Below are 9,931 nucleotides of genomic sequence, written 5' to 3'. Positions count from 1 at the left end.
TACCTACTGCCTACATGCTCTATTGTATCACATGCGTGCAACAGGTATGCATGCCACTTAGTATAAATAGTTGAGTTCACCTTGAAGGAATTCAAGGTGAACAACGCCAGTCATGGACATATCAAACTAGTATTCTCGTTTCGCCCATCTTCTCTTCTTAATCTTCATCTCTATCTTTATGCTCTTGCGTCATTCCGCCATCGCTCCGTTGTAGCCTCATCATCCTTGCTCTGTCTTAGTCCGCGCTTGGTGTGTCCGTGACAGTTTGTTTACCTTCCAACTAGAAGCATCACCCTTCTTCGTCATCGCCCTTGCTTCTAGAGTTACCATCGTCACCGTACCATCATCAACATTGCTTCATTGTCTCTATTTTTTAGTTTCTCCTCATCATTGTCTCTATGTTTTAGTTTCTTTCATGTTCGTGTTCGTGTTCTAGTTCCCAGTGAGGGCCGCACAAGGTCGCTCACTCCCGTTGGTGTTCGTGTTCCAGTTCCTGGTGAGGGCCGCATGGTCGCTCACGCCCGTTCGTGTTCGAGTTCCCGGTGAAGGCCGCATGGTCGCTCACGCCCGTTCGTGTTCGAGTTCCCAGTGAGGGCCGCATGGTCGCTCACGCCCGTTCGTGTTCGAGTTCCCGATGAGGGCCACACATGGCCGCTCACTCCCGTTCGTGTTCGTGTTCTAGTTATCGGTGAGGGCCGCATGGTCGCTCACACACGTTTGTGTTCGAGTTCCCGGTGAGGGCCGCATGGTCACTCACGCCCGTTCGTGTTCCAATTCCTGGTGAGGGCCGCATGGTCGCTCACGCCCATTTGTATTCTTGTTCCCGGTGAGGGCCGCACATTGCCGCTCACTCCCATTCGTGTTCATGTTCCCAATGAGGGCCGCACATGGCCGCTCACTCCCGTTTGTGTTCTAGTCTCCGGAGAGGACCGCACATGGCCGCTCACTCCAACTATTGTTCGTGTTCCAGATCCCGATGAGGACCGACATGGTCGCTCATGCCCGTTGTTCATGTTCCAGTTCCCGGTGAGGACCGCACATGGTCGATTACTCCCATTCGTGTTCTTGTTCCCGCTGAGGGCCACATGGTCACTCACTCGTTCGTGTTCCATTTCTCGGTGAGGACAACATGGTTGCTCACGCCCGTTGGTGTTCGTGTTCCAACTCTCAACGTGGACCGTTCCAGTTCCCGGCAAGGACCTCACATGGTTACTCATGCCCCTTGGTGTTCATGCTCCCCGTGAGGACCGCACATGGTCGCTCACACCCGTTGATATTTGTGTTCCAGTTCTAGGTGAGGACCACACATGGTCGCTCATGCCCGTTGGTGTTAAATACCTCGTCTTGTGGAAGGGTTACTCCTTGTCTAGGATTTACAAAATACTTTGGAGGTGATCTAAGATTTTCATCAACAATATCCCCTTACGCCGACAAACGATTTGGGAAGGCATCGTTGAAGGGGGGATAATGTCAAGATTCTAACTCTTGACATGACCATGTTATAATCGAGTGTTATGTGTTAACCACACATCTAGCATATAATCATGTATATACTTCCTCATTGTAGGTTTTAGCTAGCATCATGTGCATAATTTCTCCCTTGTATTATTAACACTTGGCACATGCATGCGTACCTACTGCCTACATGCTCTATTGTATCACATGTGTGCAACAGGTATGCATGCCACTTAGTATAAATAGTTCAGTTCACCTTGAAGGAATTCAAGGTGAACAACACCAGTCATGGACATATCAATCTAGTATTCTCATTTTGCCCATCTTCTCTCCTTGATCTTCATTCTCTTGTGTCATTCCGTCATTGCCCGTGATAGTTTGTTCACCTTGAATTCCTTCAACATCACTTCATTTCTCGTCGTTTCTATCTCCTAGTTTTTTCTCATAATTTTCATTGGCTTTTAGTTCTCCTCATCATTGTCTCTATTTTTTAGTTTCTTTCCCGTTCGTGTTCGTGTTCTAGTTCCTGGTGAGGGCCACACAAGGCCGCTCACTCCCGTTGGTGTTCGTGTTCCAGTTCCCGGTGAGGGCCGCATGGTCGCTCACGCCTGTTCGTGTTCGAGTTCCCGGTGAGGGCTGCATGGTCGCTCACGCACGTTTGTGTTTGAGTTCCCGGTGAGGGCCGCATGGTCGCTCACACCCATTCGTGTTCTTGTGCCTGGTGAGGGCCGCATGGTCGCTCACTCCCGTTCGTGTTCCAGTCTCCAGTGAGGACCGCATATGGTCGCTCACTCCAGTTATTTTTCATGTTCCACATCCCGGCGAGGACCGACATGGTCGCTCATGCCCATTGCGGCTCATGTTCTAGTTCTCGGTGAGGACCACACATGGTCGCTCATGTTTGTGTTCCAACTCTCGGCGAGGACCAACATGGTCTCTCATGCCTGTTGGTGTTTGTGTTCCAATCTCCGGTGAGGACCACACATGGTCACTCACTCCAACTATTGTTTGTGTTCCAGATCTCGGTGAGGACCGACATGGTTCCTCATGCCTGTTGTTGTTCCTGTTCTAGTTCCCGGTGAGGACCACACATGGTCGATTACTCCCGTTCGTGTTCCTGTTCTCGGTGAGGGCCACACGGTTGCTCACTCGTTTGTGTTCCATTTCTCGGTGAGGACAACATGGTTGCTCATGCCCGTTGGTGTTCGTGTTCCAACTCTCAGCGAGGACCATTCCAATTCTCGGCAAGGACCCCACATGGTTACTCATGCCCCTTGGTGTTCATGCTCCCCATGAGGACTGCACATGGTCACTCACACCCGTTGATATTTGTGTTCCAGTTCTAGGCGAGGACCACACATGGTCGCTCATGCCCGTTGGTGTTAAATACCTCGTCTTGTGGAAGGGTTACTCCTTGTCTAGGGTTTACAAAATACTTTGGAAGTGATCTAAGATTTTCATCAACAATATCCCCTTAAGCCGACAAACGATTTGGGAAGACATCGTTGGAGGGGGGATAACGTCAAGATTCGAACTCTTGACATAACCATGTTGTAATCGAGTGTTATGTGTTAACCACACATCTAGCATATAATCATGTATATACTTCCTCATTGTAGGTTTTAGCTAGCGTCATGTGCATAGTTTCTCCCTTGTATTATTAACACTTGGCACATGCATGCGTACCTACTGCCTACATGCTCTATTGTATCACATGCGTGCAACAGGTACACATGCCACTTAGTATAAATAGTTGAGTTCAACTTGAAGGAATTCAAGGTGAACAACGCCAGTCATGGACATATCAAACTAGTATTCTCGTTTTGCCCATCTTCTCTCCTTAATCTTCATCTCTATCTTTATGCTCTTGCGTCATTCCGTCATCGCTCCGTTGTAGCCTCATCATCCTTGCTCCGTCTTAGTCCACGCTTGGTGTGTCCGTGACACCGGTTACCGATTGGACCCGGCTAACCGGCTCCCCAGCTCACCGGCTCTGTTACTTGCTAGCTTACCGATCCGTCTCGCTTGCCGGCTCAGGCTTATTCAGCCGATCCGGCTCCAGTTGAGCTTGCCGCTCAACAGGAATCAATATGTATCCACTAGCCTATTAACTCTCTATTATAATATAATCCTATTAATCTAAAAATGGATAGTTTATCTCCTCTCTACTTTTAACCTCTTCTCTCTCTTACTTTTTATCTCTCCTCTCTCTTACACGAGTTTCTATACCTCCTTTGCACCCTTCCTTTTCCCTTTTCTTTTGCATCTGCACAACTACTTGCCTGCATACACATTGCACATACACATTGCGACCCCCTATCACCTGATTTTTCCCACACTCGGGCACGCCACGTCACGACAACAATTTTTCCCATCATCAAGTTGTAATACAACTGGGACATGATAGGAGAAAGTCATACCTAGATAAATGCCAACACACCCTCCTACCTCAACAAATAAATCATCAACATAAATCCTATCAATTCTTGACAGATTTGCCCCATTTAATCTTCTATCAGACCTAGAAAACATTAAAGAATTATGCAATTTTCCAAATGATGGTAAATGTCAAACATCCAACAACCTTCTACTTATAGTAAATTTTTCCCATGCGGATAAATCTAAACCATGCACTATTGAAGGTCAACTTAGTTTAGTTAGTTAGTCAACCATGTAACTTCGTAGTTACCTAGATAGAATCTAGTTAGAAGTGTTGACTACAACGCCTTAAATAGGACCTTGTACTTAAGTGGGATATTCTAGATCCTCCACCCCTAAGTACATTTAATATAGGACTTGCACCCTTGTACCTATATTCTCCTCACACATGTGCACCCTTGCACATGAGATCTATATATACCTCATTGTGGGTATTTTTGTATTTGATGATGATAATGCTAATTTAATATAGTTACTCATCCCCCATCTTGTGTTGTTCATAAGTGTTAACTTCCTCTCTCTCTCTCTTCCTCTCACACACATATCACTTAATCTTCCGCTTATCAACTTAATCACATAATTAGGTACTAATTAACCCATACTTAATCACCTAATTCTTAACATCTACCTTCACCACTCCTATCCTCAAGATCCTCAATCATATTAAAGTCTCCTGCTATACATCAATGATCTACAAATGGCAATGAACTATCCAATTCAACCCACATCTTTAATCGTTCTCTAGAAGAATTAGGAGCATACAAATTTAGAAAGCCAACTTTTTTATTAGGAAATTTCAAGATAACATATTGTGCTCTTCCTAACAACAAATTTCCTACATCCAACATCTTTACCATACATAATCCACCTTGAAGTTGTGTTGATCCATATGTAGGAACCCACAACATTTCCCAGTTTCCAGGCAGTAATGAACCATAGACTTTAATACGCCTTTCATTTAGATGATGTTCTTGTAACATCACTATGTCCACTTGCCCAATTTATTATACATTTATGCAACTCTTGTTGAAATCTTCGTTTATATTGTTTACATAAGGATCCCCCAAGACCCTGGACACTCCAAGAAATAATCTTCATATTTACACAAATTTAGACAATAATATTTTTTCTTTCAAACATCGATTCCTGTATGCTTGAGACATATCTTGAGACTTAATCATTCTTCTAAAAGAGATGTGATATTTACTAAATGCATTAGTATGCTTATGTACTCTCTGAGTGGAAATCTTACTCTCACTTCCTTGAAAATGTTCAACTAATGATTTCGTGGAAGTTCGCCAATCATTAACATCCTTCATGAAAGGATTATGATCCTTCGGCAAATGCTTGGACATGGATCTTGTCCACCTCCCTTCAAATGAAGGCAAGGTTCCAATGTCAACTATGTAGTTCCCCTACAATCGCTTGTCCATTCATTGTTTCTGTTACATTAATCGGAACGATAGCATTCTCAGCATATAAAACCATTTCACAACTACATCCTTCCTAATGTTCTTTAATATATACCTGAACGTCAAGTTTAGGATCATCTGGTCTTGATTGTATTCCATCCACAATCTCCTTGCAAGGACGCCTATTGCTAGGTACTTCCATATTTCCCAAATCTTCAATCATTTGAGTTTGTCCATCTTCTACGTTGGTTAACAAATTGTGTATATTATCCTTAGGTTGCCATTTGAATTTATCATGACTTGTTTTTTTATCATGTGTCTTTTGGCAACTTGAACCCAAGAGCCGCCAACACTTGTTTGTGGCTCATCATTTACAACATGTATCCGCCCTTTCCTTGCCATGGAACATTCCTTACTTAAATGTCCCATTATTTTAAATAAAAAACATTGATTTGGTAACCTAACATATAATTTTTTTTGTCTCTTTCCACATCCCCCATTTTCCAAACAAGGTAATTTCACATATTCCGGCAACGGTTTTCCACTAGTACATAATAATTTAATTGTTGGTATTCCAAATATTTGTCTGTCTTTGTTATGTATATAGGCATTTAATACAACTCCAATTAAACCCCCTAATTGATGCAACAGATGATGGCATTCCTTAGGCAATCCCGGAAAACTCGCAATTAGAACTAAAAAATCATGTTGGGTCTCTCTTATAGGATCAAAACCATGTTTCCATTCTTAAAATTTAACCCATGCTCCTCGTATATCAACAAATTTCATACTAAGTAATACCTGGACAAGTGCCTCATCTTGAAACTCGACATGATAATAGCATCTTCCTATAAATTGCACATCTTCAATACGACCAAATTCAGCCTGCAATCGAGCCTGTAGCAAGTACCTCAACCCTTGACGATTTGGCCGGAGACCTAAAACTTGTATAATTAGAGAAATTTGTTGCAATCTGGTGGATCTCTTCTCTCATATGTACTTGTTCTTGCTCTGATAGCTTAAGCTCGATCATCAGCCCCACAACAGGTTGAAAAACGGGAAACGATTCACGAGATCCTCCCACTGTCGTAGCTACATGGGCCTTTGTCATTTTCTCAGCCATGCTCTGTGCTCCATGTCACCATCGTAGGCTAGGTCTTGTCCCCTAGACGTTAAAAATATTCATATGGATTTCCCATGGATGTTGAAAATATACCTATCTATGGAGATTAGTATGACATCTAAATATGGATGAGAGGAGTGGGCTCAAAACAACTAGTTATGTTGTGAAAATGGTTGCTTGCATTCACCAAATGCCTATTACGAGTTTTAACTTGCTAATACTAAATTTACATGAATCAAGCAACTTGATATTCATCCCTAACTGCATAGTGAAACATGGAGCTAAAACCAATCCTCAATAATATTAACCCTTACGATAAAATACTAATGAAAACCATATAACTCCCCTCATGTTAAGAGAAAGTTGTGAAAATGTTAATCAAATAATTTTATGCAAAATTATTTTTTATTCTAATGAAAACCATAACTCTTTCTGGTGTAAAGGGAAAGTAGTGAAAATGTTAATCAAATAATGTTATGCTTAATAATTTTATGCAAAATATTCTCATTTTCATTGTATATGTCATTAATCAATTGCAAGCAAAAACTATGATTTTAGAGTCACTACATTTCATAACACCCAAGATATTTATGAATAAGTATGCAAATTTTTAATTATTTATGTCCCTTAATCATATCGATGATACTCATGGATTGAAAGTGTCTTCTAATTAATCACACTTTAATTCTATAACAACCAAAACTTTGTAAATTATTTCGAAAATATATATGTGATGAAATTCGCTTGGTATTATTGCGCATATTAAATATTTAAGTAGTAATACATTTCTCTAATAGATTAACCCTTACTAAAGGAGCTTGTTCACCGCTTCATCTACCTAATATTTTATAATTGAGACACTATAAGACATTCTACACTCCTTTATCATGTATTATAGAGTTCAAAACCACCATAGGGGGATGGGGTCAAGTAGCAAAGTATGGTAATTAATCATAAATATGCACCCCTCTTCATTAGGATGGGTCCGTATGGAGTCTCTTGTTCCACACTTACAAATCGATTAGATGCCATAACTATAATATCCAAAGAAAACAAGATTAATAGTTAGTAAGTAAGTGATTGGATGCCATAATGACAATTATTAAGTATGTTAAACATGGAAACACAAAAGGATGTTTATATCACTCTACATTTTTGTAGATTAATGTAAAATCCTTAAAAGTGTAAATTCTATTAAGAAGATTGCATGTTTTCATGTTTTAATAAAGAGTGTCTCTCTAAAGCTACTAAATTTCTACAAATTCAAATGAAGACATGATTTCTGTTCACTGAACAACATCTTGGAAATTTAACAAAATTTCCACAAAATAGTTTTAAATTCCTTGAATGTTTTTGTAAAAGCCTACTATTTCTTGGATGAAAAGGAAATTTGGTTGATGGGCGATTAATAAAGTAAATTTCCCTAACTACGGCACTATGACTTGGTTTGTCGCTATTGATTCATGGTGTGTTTTCATAAATGGCTATTAATTCATGGATGAGAAGGAAATTTGGCTGATGAACAAACAATAAAAAAAGAATCTCAAAATATACAACTAAGGCTTGGTTCATATTGAATTGCCAAACTACTTTTTGTTCATCTTGTCGAGTCCAAACTAAAACATGCACAAGTTGAAACAAAGCAATGAAAATGTGGCGAAGGTGAGATCAATCGTCGATTCGAAGATTCTCAATTGATATCACCCTCAACAATTTATAACATCTAACTAAAACCCAATAGAAAACTGCTCTCTTCTTTTCCTTTCTAATTTCTAAGTAAAACTCCATATTTCTAAGTGGAGCTTATCAAAACAAATTTCACGTCTTTATATGGTAAAGGTTTTATGGTGTCATTAGACTTGTATATTTTCACAAAAATACCCCTCCATTTCTTAATAAAAATGAGCACCCAGAATACCCCTGCATTTCTTAAAGAAAACACCACCAGAAATACTCCACATACAAGAATTTTAAATACACTTAAGTTTCCTCGAATGACCAAGATTGGACCCTAACCGGTTATTCATGTAAACACTCAACAAGTTTCGGAGAGTTTTTTGGTTGTTTTTTCTTCTCTATTTCTTTTGCTATATATAAGGCTACTCAATTTTTATGTATGCATTTCGTTTTATTTTTTACCACAGATTTGGTAGAATAGCTTGGCTGCGTTGGACCTGCCCAAGCCCACCATGAGATCAGTTGAGGAGATGCTGCCTTTGGGATTATGTTGCTGGTTGAAGCGTTCACGCACAATCCTGCAAATAAAACACAATATACATTAATGCAATATATTACTTCCTTGACTTATTCACGAAGATGAAGATGAAGATGAAACTGTGGTACATGTACCTGCATACATACATAGTTATGAAGATGAAGTTGAAGATAAACATGAATAATAGATGCATATCTTATGTGTGTTGTGTATCTATATTCATGCGGATTCACACACACCTACATAAGATATGCCGATACAGTTTCATCTTCATCTTCGTCTTCGTCTTCATCTTCATCTTATCTATCTATCTATCAGAACTATATTTCCTTCCTATAGAATGCTCACTCCAGCAATGAAGTAGTGACTGTGTTAATATTGCTCCCTTGCTGTGGTGAGTTACGAGCAAGTACACCTTGAGAGGGCCACGTCTCCTCCAACACTGTGACACAGAATACCAAAGGTAGTTTTTAGCACTTTAAACTAGGAAAGCATCCACTTTTCTAGCCTTATGAACACCATTAAGAGCTAATGGCATTCTCACAAATGGGCAATATCTCAGTTTTTACTCATGTTTCCATACAAAGTTCAACATGATGAAGTTACATTTTTTTATTTGAGGAGTCCTCTTTTCTTCGCGTTTCCATAGATTCTGAGCTTTTGAAGTGCTAAATTCCGAGTTTATGTTTTTCCAATGTGGGAAAGACCCACTTTTCCACCATAATTTTCAGCATTATGATGTTCTTTAGGTACATTTTTTTATGTGGAAACTCTTTGAGATAGATGCAGCTTATGCAACTTTATATGTCATCTCCTAACTGGCATGATGTGCAAGAACATAGTGGAAAAATGTGAAGTCGCATCTTTGGGGAAACTCTTTGAGATAGATGCAGCTTATGCAATGTCATATGTCATCTCCTAATTGGCCGAACATATGCAATGTGAAGTCGTATCTTTGGGGAAACTCTTTGAGATAGATGCAGCTTATGCAACGTCATTTGTCATCTCCTAATTGGCATGATGTGCAAGAACATAGTGGAAAAATTACTACAATTTATCATTTAAATAAGAATCAGGGCATTCCAAATAAATGATTATAATGTGTTACCAAATTGACTTAGAGCTGACCCTAGGACGCCTCCATCTCCACAGGCAACCTCAAAATTTTCAGTAATTGTCTCTTTGAGATAGTCATCTTTTTGTAGATCAAACCTCGGTGACATATTCATTCCGCTGCTGCTGGACCTCCTTGTGCTGTTTGTAGTACATATACAAGGAAGTTGAGAA

Source organism: Azolla caroliniana, unplaced genomic scaffold (genome assembly GCF_043228905.1).
Source record: "Azolla caroliniana isolate FFs.n. ecotype wild unplaced genomic scaffold, voAzoCaro1.0.p SCAF_9, whole genome shotgun sequence".
NCBI lineage: Eukaryota > Viridiplantae > Streptophyta > Polypodiopsida > Salviniales > Salviniaceae > Azolla > Azolla caroliniana.
The sequence above is the reverse complement of the archived record's forward strand: the minus strand, read 5'-3'. Positions refer to the sequence as shown.